The sequence below is a fragment of the Lepisosteus oculatus genome, chromosome 13 (assembly GCF_040954835.1).
Source record: "Lepisosteus oculatus isolate fLepOcu1 chromosome 13, fLepOcu1.hap2, whole genome shotgun sequence".
Lineage (NCBI taxonomy): Eukaryota > Metazoa > Chordata > Actinopteri > Semionotiformes > Lepisosteidae > Lepisosteus > Lepisosteus oculatus.
Genome location: NC_090708.1, coordinates 1,111,618 through 1,131,466, shown reverse-complemented (window position 1 = coordinate 1,131,466; position 19,849 = coordinate 1,111,618). Strand labels below are relative to the sequence as shown.

At 39.0% G+C, this 19,849-nt stretch overlaps 1 protein-coding gene across 6 annotated transcripts in view; it reads right to left on the bottom strand.

The window, feature by feature from the left end:
* LOC107079092 (inactive N-acetylated-alpha-linked acidic dipeptidase-like protein 2) overlaps positions 1–19,849 on the bottom strand; it is a 295,727-nt gene that overhangs the window by 161,162 nt on the left and 114,716 nt on the right. The window lies entirely within an intron of this gene.

The following is a 19,849-nucleotide window of genomic DNA, read 5'->3' as shown; positions in this document are numbered from 1 at the left end:
GAAAGTTACCTTCCCACAGGAAGCTGAGGTCTGGGCTGTGCCACAGCTCATCTGTTTTGGCTCGTCTTATTATGCTCGTTCTTCTCAAGGGGCCGACGGTTTGTTTTGCAGTCTTTGCCTTGTGCAATTTAAAACAATGTGGCAAATAAAATAATTATCTCTAAAACATTAGAAACAAGGCTTGGAACAGCAAAGTATGAAATTCAGTATGTTTCATTCAAACTGATCTCTTTCTATTCATCTATCTACCGCATAGTTTTGTTCATGTTAATGTTATACAGTATATACTGTAAACACATCGCACAAAGGAAAGTCTGAGAGAGAGAAGACAGAGACAAAGAAGACTGAGAATCCAGGTAAAAAAAGGAATGCTGAAAAAGCGAAATACAGAAAAAGCAATGTAAGAGACGTCACCATCTGTTAAATAGTGCTGTAAAAAGGCTGATATTGATGCCCATGGGAATAGCAATTCCTGAAAAATTCCAATGTTTTTTCTTTTGTTGAAAGACGGTATGACAAAATTTGTGTGTGCAAAGATGCACATGCCGTATGTTTTAAAAGCACCTTGTAAAAATACCAAGTTCACTACCACCACCAACAAAACCACAATCAAGTGATATGGAACAGGTCAGCAGACAGTACCAAACTCAGTGAGGTCAGGGAGCTTAGAACTGTATGTACAGTACCTTCAGGCCCAGCTAGTGTTCTGTATTCTGCACTGTGACTCCTCATGCTGAAACAAAGTACCTGATGGTAAACCATCACACTCAGTGTTTCTGAATGAAGACAGGGTCAGCACAGCACGTTGTAAACCTGTAAATCAACACACTGCGGCTGAAGCCACAGAGGACTGGAGAGGTTACCACAGTTCAGGTATTCCAGCACGTGCGTCTGCAGGGATATTTCAACAGCAAAGCGATGGTTAATCTGGTTATGATGAGGATTAAACAAAATGATTGGGCCATTACAGTTACCTAAGGCACATTTCAGAAAGCTGTTGCTGGCAAAGTGCATTGTGTTAGGTAGACAACAAAACAAAACCATTAAAATATGCTACACACAAAATGCCCAAGAAGCCAATTAATTTAAAAAGATAATCCACACTAAGGCAGATGTGGAGAGAAAATCTTGGCACTATATAATATGCAATACACTGCACTTGATCTGCATATACACTACATACTGTTGTAAAATTAAAAAAGATCATTGATAAATATGCACTCTTCCGCTTCTTAGGGTTTCTCGTATTTTCTAACTAGATGTTATTGAGTTTCAACATATCTGAGCATAAAATTGATTTGATGCTTTTGCATAACATGCTGCCTGAGGCATAACATTCTGAGTAGCAAAGTCGTGGGTCTATCTTCACAACAGGCATTGTGTCTACTTATAGAGGATCGGTTGTCTTTTAAAAAAATGATGGCCCTCCTCAATGAAAAAATGTGTAAAGAGGTATTGATCTTCTCTTCACTCGCATCTTGTGTCAATAGTACAAAGAGGGGGTTCTCCGCAGGATAAATACTTGCATGCTGGTACTAAGAAACTCCTGCTGTCAGTTGGAGGTAAATGAGTTTCCACTGTATCCATGGCTATACCGTTCTGAGATTCTTACATTTTAATGAAATAGCATGCACAGTCTCCATAAAAATTATTAAACACTCAAACAAGTTTGTGCTCTGAAAAGTGTGAGGAATGTCCTCATTGTAAATTAAAACAAAAAGTAACATGAAACTCTCTTGCATTTTAACTGTTGACAAGACGGTATTGGGATTCATGTCCATCGTCTGTTTGTGGGTAGGCACATTCTGGAATCCTGGTGTCAGTGCTGGTGCATCTTTACAACCTTTTCAAACACAGAAGCGTAGCTTATCAATATCAAAACCCAGGAAATTAATCAGAAAGAAACAGCTTGGCTACAGCCCTGTCTCCTCCTGCAGTCTCAAAACCGTAACCTCGATCAGCAGTCCAGCTGGCTGTGACAGGTTGAAAAGTGATCCCGTCCCTTGCAGCCACGCACTACACTGGGTGAAAATGTCCCATAATTCACATAGACAAAAAGGTCCAAATACAGCTTCAGAACTCTTACTGAATAATCGTGGATTTACATGAAGAAATAAGACAAGGTTGTCTGGAGACCAGGCTAGCATTGACAAAAGATGACACTGAGCAAATTAACTCTGGTAAGATCAAAGCAGTTATGGGGTGAGTAAATGTAATTTGCGCATGAGGGCATAGTGATATTAATCCCATAAATGTTTTTAAATGAAAGCTGGGCCAGCACTTAATTCTGCTTCCTCATTCCCAAAAGACGAGGGCTGCATTAAGTGTGGACTGAAGGTTTACAGTATATGATCAGCAGGGGCTGGCAAACTGGTTTTGTGAAGCGGTGACTGAATGTTCTACATGTGCTGGACAGAGCGCTGTACCCCTCCTTTGATACACTGGGAGCTCGTCTCACTGCATCGGAAGTCGTAACAAGGGGATGCAAGGAAGATGGCGCCTTCTTCATTTGGTCTTCCCAGTCCCTGATGTAAGCCCAGTAGAACTGGTCTCTGCAAGCTGAAACACAAATACTAGCTGATAGGAGCCATCTTCAAAGGCAGGCCTCCCGATGAGACCAGCTGAGGAAGGGAACAGGACAAAGCAGGCTGTGAGCATGATATGGCCTGGAGGGTCTTTGTAACTGAACCAGACCAAAGGCCTTTAATATATTCAACTTTAGCTTTTAGTTTCAATATAAAACATCAAAATTCTGTTCCATCTGAGGAAATTTCAGAGGGTGCAGTACATGTTTAAATAAAGACGCGCTTGCTTCTCAATTACAAATGTCAGCAACAATTAAAGGCAAGGTTTGAAATAGTGCAGTTTTTTTTTGGTGTCCTTCACTTTTGCTATTAATGTCTGAAGCTCTATCAAAGGGAAATTATACTCTGGCCTTGGAAGACAGCAGTTATAATCAAGATGGGAGAAAACTGTAATCAAACCATCTCTTTTTTATTGAACAGTCAAGACTGCATTCCTTTCACAGAATACATGAATGTGAAATGGATGTCTTAACAATCTCTCAGAGTTGCATTAAAATGTCTCTGACCATTTTGATCTCAATATTATTCAAAGACTAGTGAATGTTGTCTTGAAAGCATACTAAAATGTGTTTATTTTGTCATCTTACTACAACTGTCTGTTTTAAGCTGTGGCCAGTGGAATTTGTTTTCCAACTTAAAAAAGCAGATGTGAACAAATAAAACATTTGAAGATAATAAGCATGTTTAACTTACTGATCCCACCATAGTGTGGACTGACTCTCTTCTCTAATGGGGAATTCAGCCCAGGCACGGTAATCAATAACACTAGCTTACACAAATTATCATTAAGAACCACAATGAAAAAACACAAGTTCCATGTCTGGACGAAATATATAGTGTTTCTTACTTTTAACATTTATATTTCTGCACTGTACAAAATCCCACAATAAACACTGCTAACAGCATTAAATCTATTTGCTAATTTATTTAAACCTGTAAACTGTCTAAACAAAGTAAAAAAAAGCTTTACCTTTTGAAAATAATAGCACAGCTGGGCACATTTAGCCTTGCAAATTAAATGCGAGCTCTTTATTTATCTCCAAAGTGAAATGTTGTTTCGCAGATTTTCCCTGCTACACGTTTCAATAAGTCTTGATGATACACCCATGACAAGAATGGGCTTACCAAACTCAGTAATGGAAAAACGTAGCAGAGCAATGTTCAGAGATTTCAGAAATGCATCAGACCAGTCACTCTAGTATTTAAACTTCTTCCAACTGAGGTCTTGCTTTAGTTAAGACATGTTTAGCACACAATTTGATAAGGTCTCATCTCTAAACCAAAATCCTTGCCAAAGCAGCCTGTTCTTACTCAGCGTCATGCAAAGAGATGAAGTGCCCCGCACACTGCACACTGGTGCAGCCAACGAAGGAATGAAAAATGTATACACAATCTGCTCAGCTAGATACAGAGGCAGCATCTGCATCCAGCAAAGAACAGAAGAACTAAGTCAATGAGCCCTCCTGAGTACCAGCAAGTGTACATGTGCTTTGTAAACTATGCCGCATGAAATATTACTGATTTGTCCAAATGCCGTGGAATAAAAGCACCTCAGAATGATTCTGTTTTTAAATAATTAATTTGCTCAGTGTTTGATTCATTTCACCTCTCACAGAACTCACCTGATCTTCCACTGTTTCAGAGAAACTGGTGATATCCAGCTTCAGTGTCCAGAAAGATTTCAAAATAGGAGCTGAAAGTTAATCAACCCAGAATGACAAGAGAGCAGTGTCTACCAGTAGTTCAAGTAGGGAGGTGCGTCAGTACGCGTCAGCTGCAAGGAGCAGGTAAGGGTTTATTCCCTGCTGAAAAGAGATGAGAAGAAACATAATGTTTCGGCTGTGAAGTCTTCTTCGGTTCTTCACACCCAAAGAGGGCTCCACAGCTGAAACGTTGTGTTTCTCCTCTTCTCTTTTCAGCATGGAATAAACCTTCACATGTCTACCAATATTTCCTTTACAACCTGATAGGGCTGTCCTCTAAAAGTTTGGGAAACCTTACATCGGTGAGTCCACACATCTCCCTTGGTAAAGGCATGCTGTTGTGGGAGGAAAGGAAGAAAAAATATACAAAATACAATAAATATTGTCTATTATTACACCTAAGTAAGATCAGTCATCCAGAACCTCTCTGCTCTAGTCTACTTTTATTAAAACGCAGCAAACTGGGTTATGACTATTCAGAATGAAACTTGTTACAAAACTCAAGCCAATATGCAGCAATACTTACATTCTTATTTTTACATAGACAATATTTGGACATCAGATTAAAAAAATTCCACCTTTAAATTAGACACATCAAAGTTGACGTTGGCTGTCTGTTACTGTATATCCAGATTTCTTGCAATGAAGACGAGACAGGACCTGATGTTTTTTTTTTAACTTAGAAAGTAAGTCAGATAGTCGCAGTTGTGTCAGTTGCTCAAATGAAAAATGTGGATGCAGCCACCACTTGTGTTTGGATGTTGTGAGCAGCACGATCATAGCTCCAGGTCTAGGGCTAAGTTCTTGGCAAGAGCTCCTTCTGTGAGCTTTGCATGTACTGGACACTACAGTGTATGCTCCCTGTGTTCACATACTGAACGTTTCCTCCTGTCTCCCAAAGACATGCTGTGTAGGTTAGGGGACTTGCAGGCCTGGCAGACTGAAGTCCGACTGAGGTCCGGCAATCCTGGGCAGGAATAAATGGCTTTTCAATAATGACTGTGTGGATGGAAAAGGATGTTGTAACAGAGCAAAACAACAGTAAATGTACTAGGAGAGAGCTATGGGTTTCTTGAAAACTGCCCCTAAATAACATTTATCGTTGCCATTATATTATTTTATTCTGCAGAATCAAATTATAGTTTATAAACTTTAAGAATCCACCATACCCAGGGTAAATAAACATGGAACAAATTATATAAATCATCTTAAAGGCTACCTGTAAAATTCATCATCTCAGATGAGTTGTTCCCCACCCTTTGGCAATGACCTTTATCTGACAACTGTCTTGTCTTGTTTAAGCAACATTTTTATGAAGCATTACGTAGCTTAAACTGACAGGGACACAGCTCTTCTGGCACTGAGTTTCTCCACACAGGAACGGGGAGAGAAATTCAGCGGGCTCCTAAAGGCTGCGTGTGGACAGCTTCATTAGTCTTTCAGTTATTTAAGGTAGATTTACAATACTGCAAGGAAACAGATTATGGACTAAAGATACTGCATAAAGAATTGTTACGGTGCAACCTTTCAGGTTGCATTCGGTAATTATTAAGTTTTAGAAACAGGACCTTTCAATCTGCACAGTGAAGTCAGATCACACACACGTCTCAGCCCATTTCGTGATTTGCAAGCTCCCTTTCAGTTTTTCCTTTCGAGAAGTTGATAACAAATGTTCAGGAGGGATGACAACAACCGAGTTCAATCGGTCTCGGCTGTCAGTAATTAGCAATAACTCCTGACATCATTTCCTCTCCTGAAACACTACAAATACCAGAAGTGATCCCCTTTTCTCCCTCGAATATGTCTTTTGAACTCCACTTCCACCCCTTCTCTGCCTCTGCAGCTACCTCTGGGTCACCCCTCACTCCTTCAGGGGGTCCCAGCCTCCTCGTCTCTGGCCAGGAAGTCAGCCCTCAACCAAGTGGGTTGAGCCAAATTTTGACAAAACACTCCCTGATCCTTTCAGTACACTTAATCCCTGGGTGTTGTTATTCCTAACAAAGTTATGTTTTGCGGTATCTACTCAGTGACCACATGGCATTCCTGAAATAACTTAAGCACACGATTTGTTCTATCATTGCAGTGTGCTTTTTATTAATACCGTACTTTCCCAAACTGGAACTGCCAGTTGTTCAAGACTGTTTTCTGAATAGACGTCTCCACCTGAATGGGAGCCTGCAGACAACAAGGAGCCAGCCGGTGTCTGACACTCCAGAGGCTTACAGGAGAGGGAGCTCTGATTGAATGGATGAGCAGCAGGTCTCTGACAACATGTCAGTTCTGCAGGTGCTTCTCAATAGGCGGAAATTGTTGTTTCTCAGAAAAACCAAAAACCAGCTAAAACTCCTCCTGCGCCAGTAGCTGGGGTATCCAGCGGTCTGGTCACATGATCCTGACTTGAACCCCTGACATCTGGTCCGTGGTCCCGACTTGCCCTCGTTCTTACTGGTCCAGCCGCACAGAAGCCCCTTGTGACAGGGCTTTTGATTTAAAAGTGTATTTTATTATAGGAGAATCCAGACACTGGACTTTTGCATTCTGCAGAGATCCTAATATAAAAGATCTGGAAATTTTACATTTACAAGTCAAGAAAATCTACAAAGGCCTGATTGCTAACAGTAACTTATTCTGTTTGCTTAAACTATGTAAAACTTAGTTGCTCAAACTATTTGCTTAAAAATGTATCTGCAAATGTATCTCTATCTGCTGATGAAAATATATTGAAACCTACTGTAACTTTTAAATCTTTAAGTAAGCACAATCATATCTAATAAGAGAATTTCCTATATGCGTAATATTAATGTTTTAAGTTCCTGGGAGTTACTGTAACATCATAGAGGACTTAATCTGGACCCACGACACCAACACCGTAGTCAAAGCAGCACGGCAGGGCCTATTTTCTCTCCACAAGCTAAAGAAGTTCGGCATGCCATCACATATCCAGGCCAGCTTCTACAGGTGCACTATTGAGAGCATCCTGACTGGCTGCATCACTGCCTGGTATGGGAGCTGCTCCGCCCGGGATCACAAAGTACTGCAGAGGGTGGTGAAGTCAGCGCAGCTCATTACCGGCTGTGAGCTACCAAACATCCAGGAGATCAGCTAGGTGTCTGAAGAAGGCCAGGTCCATTCTCAAGGACCCCAGTCATCCCAGTCACAAACTGCTTTCCCTCCTACCACCCAGTAAACGGTATCGAGGCATTCGGTCAAAGTCCAACAGATTACGGAACAGCTTCTACCTCCAGGCAATAAGACTGCTAAACAGCCAACCTGTAGCTCCTTCAGCAAATCACCCCGAATGACTACATGGTCACACAGTTTTCATTGTATTCAGCATAACTGTACTACTTGGACAAAATGTATTGCATACACCCTGGACACATCGCAGCTCTATTTATATTGAGCTCTGTCTGAGTGTATTTTATTCAATTTCTATTTCATTATTATCTATTATTATGTAACCTTATTTTTTGTAACTTTAATTTTGTGATTTTTACCCCCCCAGTGAGCTCGTAGAAAAGACATTTCATTGTCAGCAACTACTGCTGCACGCTGTATTGTTGTGCATTTGATAAATAAACTTTGATTGATTGATTGATTAATATTAGGCAAGAGAAATACTATACTTTACAAGAAAATGAAAAATACATAAAATATAAAAATATACAGGATCACAATTCCTGATACATCTCAAAATATCACTCCAATCCCTGTCATGTAGAAAGATTCAAAGAAATCATATACAGCTAATCCAATCTTAAACATGTCTCTGCAAGCTGGTTGTTTTCTAGCTGTTCAACGTTTCTAAACACACAGGCAGGAATTCTCACCTATTACAGGCAGTGAATTGCATTTTAAATAGACTCTAGTTCCATTACTGGTTCATTTAGGTTTCCTTTAGAAAAAACAGCTTGTGTCAAGAACACAAATAAATGTTTGACGCCAAAAGTAATGACGAACTAATAACATTCATTTACATCGAATGCTGAACTTCATAGATTTAAAAGTTGCAGCAGAGGGTCTTGGGTTCGAATCCCAGCTGGGATGCTGCTGAGCTGTCGTACAACAAATTATTTCACTCGAATTGTTTCTGGTAAGCGGCTACTTTATTGATAAGTCCTAATGTTGACATTGTAAATGATGATTTGTTTTGAACGGATTTACCTGGTGACAGGTACAACAGGAAATGAAGCCATCATTAGTAACCTTCAGAGAGAAACCTAACAAATTCTACAATTTCTACTTTCAACCCTTGTTAAAATGCAGTTCTCACACGTTTTGGTCAGAGGCCTTGGAAATAAGTCAGGATTGCTGATTAAATCAGAAGTTACTGTCGCCTTCATCTGCTGGTGATGACATGCTATTTCTGTCTCCCCCTACAAACACACCACTATCTGCTGTGGCAGCTGAACCTGTAGTCATCTTCCTAGACTCATGATTTTTTTCTTCACTGCAGTGTCACCCAAGAGCAGCCCACACAGAGCCAACACGTGAAGATCTCATCGCAATTACTCCTACCTTCTCTTGGTGAGAGCAAATAAGGAGCTGGAGATTGTTCTGAGTTTAGAGATTCTGCCTGCTCTGTATCGGTGACCTGCTTCATTGGGCATTACCTTAGAAACCAACCAGCAAGGTCTGACCTTGCCTGCTACTCTTATGCCCACTTAAGAACACAGCAGTGAGCAGCACATACTGTACATAAAGCAGCTGATAAGAAAATATGGAATACACTCCACATTGACAGTCCAGCACTTTGCAGGACTAAATCCATAATGTACATGCTTGGACAAACAGAACATACTGTACTGTATCAAGTGAGAACTATCTTATGAAAAGATTTAGCAATAAAAAAGCATAACCGAACCTTCAGAAACCCTTGCCAAGTTAAACTTGTGTTTGTGAGATTGGGATTTGTCACCCTGAGAACCTATGCTCCTTGCAAAGGTTTTCTGGATGGATAGGATGTATGGAAAAGTACAGTATACAGCACTCAGGACAGGGACTTGTAGTATATCCATCCCTAGTGGATCTTCTCAAATGGGCTGAAATGCTTTTGAATCCCCTTGAAATGACACAAACTTCCAGTCACTACCACAGCTACCAACACATTTAGGTTAATGTTATGCACAGATCATTACATAGCAGGTGTGTTATATTTTACATCCGGAGGCTCGAGGGAACATACTGTATGACTATTGTAGCAAAGGAACCCAATTCAGATCAGCGGTACTGCAGGCAAGCTCAGTACCTTATTGATAAATGGTGTGCTTGTTGTGCTGTCCTCCCCACAGCCACAGTGTGTGCCTGTGCGACACCCGAAAGACACATGAACAATATGCGGAACATCCCACTCATCCACCAATGCATCACTAGCACAGAAGGTTGATTTACCAGGGACTTGACTGAAAGTCTAGAGTGCCTGGCAAGGTATCAATCAGCTCTGATGTGCATTTTGCATCATTGCAAATATACTGTAACAGAAAGGATGCATGGAAATATTGGCAAGAATAATACAGGAGAGATATGTAAGTACAGGTCTTCAAGTACGACTGACTTCAAGGTACTTTGGAAAACTGATAGTAAATGATCATTTACTACAGAAAGAAAAAAATTCGAAGCTGGAATTTAGAGACACAATTGTAAGATCCGGCTCAAGTTTAGTGGAGCAATATCAACATGTAATATTTTAGGTTAAGCTACAGTAATGTCCTTCATGACAGGGCAAGAGAAGGACATTACAGTCCCATGGTTACACACACCAGCATCTTAACCATATTAACCAAATATTCTTCATAAAATTGAAACAAGAAAATATCATGAAATCCAGAAAACCTTTTTGAAATGCCAATTTCTGTGGCATACACAACACATCAGCTGTCTCTCATGGCCATGTCCCTTCTTAAGGAAATAACTTGTAACTCTATCAAAAAATGTGTCACTTTGGAAAAATGTGTGGGTATTCAACAAATAATTATAATGTACGCCTAAGGAATCAAAACTGAGCACATCCTATTGCAGTTGACACCTAACTTTTTTAAGTGCTCTAAATGTATTTATTGTTTTGATGTTACAGTGACAAATTAGGAATTTCAGTTCTAGTTAAACTACTTTTAACATTCGTTGTAATAACATTATTTCTAGCACAAAGATTTCAAAGTATGGTCGTAATACAGAAAATCTCAAAATTAGAATTATTAGGGGTTGTGCTAATTAGCAACAGATGGGTTTTGAAACCTAAAAAATAAGTAGAAAACAGTGAACAGGTTTGTGTTTGTATTGATGAAATTATATAATCCACATACATTTCTACGATACAGTTATTTTACAACCAGCCAATAAATACAACTCTTGTACATCCTATTAAAAATGAAATTCCTAGTCAATACAGGTTTCAGACGTTAGAAAAACTGCAAGATCAAAGTCTGAACGCTGAAGACTGAATATTTGGTTTGACCTCTGTGTGTGAGCCAACAGCCAGGAAAGGTGTTACAGCTAATTTGCCACAAATGGAGCTACTGTTACCAATCAAGACATTAAACTGAGGTTTGTTTAAAAACATCAAAGTTTTAAACCTTGAGATCTCAAGTAAATCCAAGTACAGATAAGAAAATGCAGTTTTGCTTAGATACTGTACATTACTGTTATCTTTATTTTCTATCAATATCCCTAGATCATCTCACTCCAATAACCCATTCTAATGCAGTGCTTCTTTAACAGATACAGTATAGCTGTATTTGATTTCTCATGCGTTATGTCTTTAATTACTTGGGATTATTGGATAGGAAGACGTAGTTAATAAATGCAGAATTATTTTCACAATGGAGGCCAATAACAAGAACATCTATTAGACTTACATAAGTGTAATAACATTTATTGTTACTTAACAATATAAAATAAAGTGCCTGTGCGTCCCACATACTGTATGATGTAGATATTCCTATTGTGTTCATACTGAATGCACATAAAGACATGAAGGCATGTCTTTGTAACATTTGTTCATCCAAGCTGCCACACAGTTTGATCATTCTAGCTAACTCTGACAGATGTGGATGCTAACTGATGCTGTCCAGTTAATACACAAAAAACTATTAGGATTAAGCCACAAATTCAAACCTGTTCAGTAAATGTTTAGCCTCTCTGCACTCCTGCAGTCCCTAGCCTTCACCGATTCCCTGATTAAAGATGTAAAAACATCCCCTTTGGCCAAAGGGCCAGTTAAAACCACCTTTACATCTTCAGCAAACAAAGAGGACAACTGCAAGCAACACAGAATTATCAAACATAAATGGTGCTCATTAAATATCCGGTGTGATTCACTTCATTCAGCTCCACTCAAACTTAAATATATTTTACTTCAAATAAAACAAATTTAGATTTCAGAAATCTAATTTGAATCACAAAGTCTGAGTACGTGGTAAAAGGCCAAAGCTTCGCCTGCCAACTAAAAAGTTATCCTTTTAGAAAGGAGATGTTAAGTTTGGAGGTTAAATTCTTCAAAGGGCTCACAGGTTCCAGATGGTCTTTGTGAAGTCTTGTATTTTATGAGTGGTTATCATATTTGTAAACCCTTTCCTCACGGCTTATTTCAAACTTCAATTCATTTCTGGCTTCTAGCATTACTGCACCAATGAAACATCATTCAAACTCTTGCATCTGTATATTTTGTATGAGAACAGGAAAAGAACAGTTAAGGGTGAAGTACAGTAACTTGTACTTGATCAATTGGGAACTTTTAAGAAGATGTAAGGAAAACAGCCACTATATTTCACTCACATGTTCTCCAAGGAAGAGAAAGACAGCATGCCTGAGACTGAATAAGACCAATTTCTTCTTCATTTTTTATTACGTTTTTAAATATATTGACATGGAAGAGGCACTAGAAACTTTTCAAATGAGCAGATCTCCAAGAAACAAGGGATGTTATTAGTACAGTAGATTCACAGGCCATAAAAAAAATCTAACAGTCTCTCTAGACTTCCTGTACAGCAGATGATACTACTTGTCTGGCACAACTGTTAATGTACAGTAGACCCCTTAGGAAAAGGAGGTCTTCTCGATTGTGTTAAAGGTCTTTGAACAGGCAACAGAAGTAATGAATACAAACAGAGCATATGATACAGATTATTTAAACCCTCAGAAGCCATTTGCTAAAGTTAAAAGGTAAATATTTTAATTAATTAATTACATGCATTCAAGGTAATGCATGTTTTTGGATTAAAAACTGGTTAATGGATGGAAAACAAGGGGATCTGAATTATGACGGATTCCTTTCCCAATATACTGTGTAACAATGATCTTGATTCTGGTACGAGTCAAGTTTGCAAGATCGATTATATCACAACAGGAGGATTAGAAAACACTGCAGCAGCTTCTTTAAACTACTGTACGTCGTGAAATACAGACCAGAGAACACAGCCAGAGCTACACTACAGGGAACCACATTTGAAACTAAAACCAGGAGGCGTTTCTTTACACAAAATAAGAGCTGGAACAAGCTACTGTACTGAGCCTTGTTGCTAAAAATGATAGCCAGGCTTTCAAGGAAGGAAAAGGCTCCAGGAAAGTACTGCCAACCCAGAAGCTAGATAGACTGAGTGGCCACCTCTCATTTGTAAGGTTATAAGAAAGTTTAGGAATGAGAGAAGGCCATTCAGCTACTCTGCCTGTAACTAATTAGTGATCTCTTTCAGATAGCTCTTGAAAGAAGCCAGAGTATGGGCTTCGACAACATGGATGGATAACTAGTTCTACACTCCCACAATCTGATGTTCTTATATTTTATATTATATACTGCAGGCATTGCGTTCTTGTAATTTTCAAATTAGAATATAGGCACTTGAATCAACAGATTTTGTTTGCACAAGTATGAGCAATACAAGTGGACACAATATGGAGCAGAATCATCAATACTAGAGAAAAACTGAGGAATTATGTTACAGAATGTTATGTTGCTGGTCGTTCTTTTAATGTGGCAAAGTTCTGTATTGCTTGTATTCACAAGCAAACTGAGTTTCCACTATTAGGCCAATATTATAACCTTCGCTGTGCTACCACATCTTCCTCAGCATGTCCTGGCTTATTGCAACATCAGTGAGCCAAAATTACATTCACAGATTTCCGGCTACAACAGAGTTCTTTAAAGAGGGTATGTCCCCGTCACTCCAACAAAGTGTTTATCATTCCAGCCTCTCCTCACAAGACTACTAGAGGTGTCATAGTAATATAAACCATGTCAAACAGGAATGCATTGCCACTATTATGTGGAAAAATGCATCTGTCTGTTTTAATTCCAGCTCTCCTTAAGCATAGCAAGGACTGACAGGAATTTAGCCTTCTAAATGACAGGAGCTGAGAATAGTGGCCTCTTAATACAAGGCTATTGTAACATACAATTATTAACATTGATTAATACTCGAGAAATATCAATTTCATTATTCCTGATCGATAGTTAGGCGCATACTTTCAGAGACCCTGGAACCTCAGCTGGGAGTGCTGAATTTGCAAAAGCAGTGAAGTGGAATGTGCCTGTGCTTGACTATAACACTCTAGACTATCGTCAGAGCTGGGAAAACCACAAGGACTCTGGAAAGCTGTTGCTAGAGAAAATGTGCCAGCTTCAGAGTTTGACCTAGATCAGGAAAAAGATGGCCGCATTTGCTGGATTTACAGAAAAGTCATCAATGGCAAAATGCATGTGGAAAACACTTGCCCCTTCATGACCTCGATTCAGCAGCTCAGCGCTTAATCTAAGAAGCAGGAAATGCACCCAAATACATGCTATAGAACCCCAACCTGCTTGTTTCCAGAACAGGTCCTCTGCATCACTATCTTTTTATATTTTGTTCTTCATAACAGGTCTCATTCATCAGTCGGTCTTTCTCATCTTCGTGTGTTCGGTCTCTCCTTGCACCACCTGCTGTCAGCTGCTGCTGGGCTTCACTGTTCTCAGCCCATCAGGGCCATCCGAACGCAAGCACCGCTTCACTCTCCTCTCACAGCGTGACACGTCTCTTAATCCCCGCGAGGGCAGGCTCGGGCTGCTTTTGTCTCCTGTTTTTGTGTTAATGCCTAGTCAGCCGAATGCAATTTATAAGAAATAAAAAGAATTCAGTAGTGAGCATATTTTTAACAGCAGTAGTTATTTTTTTTTTCCCCCGTGAAGGAGAGAACAATGACTGTCAATTAGCCTACTGGAGATGCAGTCTTGCCAGGTCTCCCCAGAGAGTTCCTCCTGATTGAGGATGGGTTATTTCCCTCCATTACTCTGCTTCAGCAGGGAGGCCAGCGCAGTGTCTTGTCTTCTGGGAGACACTTACGCAGATTCCCAGGCTGGTCATACAAACGCACGGAAGGAGGAAAGGCAGCTTTCCGAGGGACTGTGCCACGTGGAACTGGATGAGACCCGGTGGAAATGTATCCTTTCTAGTAGAGCAGCGGTATTTACCAAGAACACATTCCTTTATCTGAACAGGCAAAGAACTGGCATGTCAGTGCTCTTCAAATACACTGCACTGTTTCTGCCTCCCCTTCTCACAGAGCACATTGGTCTCTGGTGCACTGGGCAAACTGACAGCACACCAATAAGTGTTGCTTTTGCTTGTCAAACTCTCAGTGTATTTACAGCAAAAATATAACAGGGATCACATCTGAGCGGAACCCACTGAGTATTATTTTAAATCAAAGAAACAACAGGAACATTTTAGGCCAATATGCATTTCATTATGCTATGCATGTTCAAGTGTTATGATAATATTGTTGTTATATGTGTTGCTGAGACTTCAGTAAGGATTCTGCACTTGCTCCCAGGGGTAGATTCAGTTTTCATATGAAAATAAAACACTTAAACTCTGTTTTCCAAGCTGAGCTTCACAATTTATTTCAATTTTATTGTCCTCAGTGCAAAACAACATCTTATTATTTGCCATAAGCTGTTAAGCACTGCAGAACAACACCATGTTGTAATAAATAATGTATTATACACTGTATTAATGCATATGCACTTTTTATGTATTTACATCCAATCAGGTACTAAAGTTTAGATACACTATGGAACAAAGATACTGACATGCCTGAGTATGCCTGAGTATGAAGTGACAGCAGTCCATTTTTGGGACAGAATAAATAGATAATATGTATTAATTTCAGATCAGTACCCTACAGAGTTATGGTCATCTACTTCAGAGTCTTTTGGTTAATATATGGTGGCCTGCATCACATATCTCTTTACAATACTGTAAATTTTTCACATCAAATCATGAAAACATCTTCTTCCTGGCTCCACTAAGTCTTTTTACCTTTGTCCCTTGAGTATAATCATATTCCACAGTTGATCTACTTACTTACAAAACTACTTTAAAAGCCCGATTATGTTCAGCGTCTGAAGTTGCAGCATGATAATCAGTGTACTCCGGCACATGGTTGACTAAACTGGGACTTGACAAACAGCACTGAGTTATTTTCTCCATTCCTTCTCTTGCAAATACTGCCAGTTTGAAAAAGGAAGACATAACCCTTTTCTCCTCTGCTGGGATAACCTTTACCTCTTTCTCATCTTCGGTGCACTAACAATTTGTTGCATTAAGAGTGTTTTCTTGGTCAGACAACTCAAGTCTCCATGGAGATAGAAACTTCACTCTTAATAACTTTTCACCCTGTGCAGTTATGTTCCCTGACAGCGAGACAGCGAGACGGCGAGACAGGGAGGCAGCGAGTCAGAGAATCAGCGAGGCAGCGAGGCAGCGAGACAACGAGTCAGAGATACAGCGAGACAGCGAGACAGCGAGGCAGCGAGACAGCGAGACAGCGAGGCAGCGAGGCAGCGAGACAGCAGGACAGCGAGAAAGTATTCCAGCAGGACAACACACACGGTCCTGCTGGTCATGTCACAGTTGTTATTAGCAAGATGAAAATATGACAATGGATACTTTACTGTGAGTTTGATGGCTCAGAGACCAGTGAACGGGCACATGCTTGTCTGGGCTCTGGAAGAACAATAGGCTAGACATCACAGATTTATACAGTACCATGAGGTAGGCGCTACTGTAGCCATTAGACCCTGTGTTGGTGAACTCAGTTGATGACAAATGTTAACCAGTAAAATGAATTTACCTCTGTCATGTCAGTTCAATTCAAAGTCGCGGCACCTGCTACAAAAATGATTTTGTCATTTTTCTGATAACTTGTGAATTTGCTGCAGTTAAAAGTGATAAGTTTCTTTGGGTGCTCAGTATAGATTTCAGGCATCCTTTCTATTGAGGCAGGCCTGACTTAACGATGCATGAAAAAGGTTTAGTTTTAAAATGGGTTTCCTCTCTCACCGAACACTGAAACAGCTAACAGAGATGTGATTTTCTGCAAAACCAATGAAGAAAAACAAAGCAAAATGCAATCATAATCTTCTCTCTTTTCTTGTGTTGTTGAGGGGGATTACAGCAAGGTAAATTGCCCAATTGCCAAGGGTCCTATATCTGTGGAGTGTAAAAGGAAAGTCCATTTTAATATTCGACTCAGCGCTGCTTTGTTATATTTTATAATGTCAGGTAAGAATGAGGTAATGGTAGTTTATCCTTTGTTGCCTCTGGCCCAAAGCTCACTAAATAAGTCCCCTTCTTTTCTTATCAGTCCCAGTGAGCTAATGAACATGGTCACCATTTTGACCTTGATAATTTTCATTAAAAATTCATTAAAATGTGCAATTTAAAAATTCAGCGCAGTAGTTTAGTTATAGTGCTTGAATTTTTGCCACATTTAAGAATAAGTATTAGAAAGTTCAAATGGATATTATATAGTATAGTATAATTTAGACTGGGACTTTGGTTTAATTACAGTATAGTGTGCTTTCGATGTTTTCTTTTTAGCATTCTTTGAAGTGCCAATGCAATTGAAAGACATAAAACCATCAATAATCTAATTTGCTACATACCAGCTAATTTCAAACATTTGTTTTTCATTACAGTACTACAACTGAGGGATTTGAAGGACAAATAAAAAAATCAAGAATCAAGAAAATTAATTGAATTAATTGCTGCTCCTATAAATCAGGGGAGAATGTCAAAGATAAAATCTTTTCCGTAAATACATCTGGTAATAAAACGTTTGTTACTGATTTTCCTGACGACTAAAAGCCCATGTTTCTTCACAGAGGATTAAACAAATTAAAAGAACAACTTAAAAATTAGACAATGAAAGAAGAAAAAAGTTTCTATTTATCTCTCTTTTTTGTAGAACACAAATTGGTCTAATTGACTGTAGTTTTACTCCTGGCCAGACCGGACTTCTTACTAGTGGTAATCAAGTCCGCTTGTTTTGTGTCCATTAATATGCAAAATACAACAAATTATTCAAACTACAGCTAAATTAACTTTCAATCATGTTATAAACACCAAACTAATGAGAATTTATACTAAGCACATTTTTTGACATTCAATTCATTACGCACTTGAGATAAGTTTATGCGGAGTTCTGAATTTTAATGGCTGACAGTATTCAGAATACTGAGGATACAGAAAGCAGAGAAATACATCAAATGGTTTTGTTCTGTATTTCTCATTAAATGACATTCTAATAAACGCTATCAGAAGTTACAGGGACCGCTGCACAACACTGTGTGCGAGGTGCAGGGTTTCTTCGGTTTTAAAGGATTTTAACCTTTCAATAAAGAAACAAAAGGAATACACATTTCAAGATTCAAATGCACTGAACACAATCTTTGAGGGACCTGATTCTGTATGTTTCAGCCTTCTTTTAAATAATGCAGCGCACTTCACTCCTTAAATATCAATCTCTCTTTTGGAGAGCACCAGGATTTCAATTAATGGTCACAGAACAAATTAAAAATAAATGAATATATTACTTCTTTCTGGAGGTTTCTCTCAGGGTTGGTGCCAATTACTGAGGCACTAGTTACTAGTACCCTGCAAACAAGACAATTAATATTTGGTTATGTGATGCAATGCCTTCAGTCTGGTTTTTTACTTATAGTTTTCAAAAGCAACTGCTGCAGAATATACAGTAACAATAAATCTGCACAGCTATTCACAAGGAATTGATGCAGGTCAAGTTTTGCAGTTACTGAATTTTATTTATCAAAATTAAACGAAAATGTTCTGTATTTCCAGGGATTTATGATGATTTATGATAGGGGAAAATGTATGCCCTTTTAACCAATCATGTATGTAATTTTAACCAAGAGACTTTTTCAATATGTGTAAAACTGTGAGTAAAGCAGTGCCTTGTTTTAATAAGGTAGAGTAAGTTAAGGAAATAAAAACCTCTGCTACTGAGACCAGATATGGAGCCACATATTGACATACTCAAAATAAACCACAAACATCACCAAGAAGAATCTGTTCAGTGAGCAGTAAACCATTTTCAAGAGTAGGTGCACTTTTGTCTGAGAGAGCCAGGTTGCTTTTTAAAACATTTAAGACTGCAAAAATTGAACAATAAATTCAATTAGTTGGTACTCTGTTTGCCTTACACTGCACTTTTTAAAAAGCCCAAATGCATCTGTAAGAAGGTTAAATAGGGTGTTCAGAATTGTAGCAGACTGCCCTTTGATTAAATTATTAGTGTTGGTATTGAATCAATTAAGCAATCTATTCTAAATCATTAAATGTGTGTTTTCCAAGTGGCAGTCTGCATTCCTACTGGGCTTTAGCTAAACTAGTAAATATGCGAATTTACTCTGAGGACCAGGATCACAAGAATAAGGAATACATTCATTGTTTAAGCCCTTACAACTGTAATAATATATTTTGTTCCCAGAAGTATATGTTAAATCTTGTAAAATAAGAACAGGTTTTATCATTATCTCCTTAAAGAAAATACCACATTCCGTGTACAATACAGCACAAAGTGCCAGTCACACATGGGATGTGTGATTAAATCTTGGCAAATCTGAATATACTGTACAATGAAGGGTGTTTTTGAGTCTTGGCTAAAATTCAAAATGCATTCTGGAATTTCTTTTCAGGATTTCAAATCTAATAATATATATTGCTTTGTTTTTTGCTTCTTGCAATGCACTGTAAGTTGTAACCTTTTGGGAGTCTATAGTAAATTAACAGTTACTGACACCCACCATGGTTTGGTAGCAATATCATACTGTACATCATTGGCTCTAACACTTACCTGTATACAGTACCTGCAATTCAAAGGATGTCTATAGTCTTGCAGTCAGAAATATTGGACATTAATTTAGTACACTAAAACGTCTTAATTACCCTTTAGACAAGCGTGAAACATTAGTGAATATATTTGTTTCAGATGCAGCGTGCCATCACTTGTGTCTGCAGTTGTACGTTGTTCTGCATTTGGAGACTCACAAGCAATTCCTGTGCGCTGGAGAGCTGTGAGGATTTAATCTAACATTAGTACCTGGTTGTGTCTGCTTTTCTCCCGACAGGGAGTGCACCAGTTGGCATGCACTGAACATACCTGGTTGTCACTTGTGAGGTACAGCCTGCCAAGGCACCTGTACTTTGGCACTGAGTGATACATTGTCAGGAGGAGGAGAGTCCTGCAGGGGCAGTTTAAGAAAACCCCACATCTGTGGGCTCC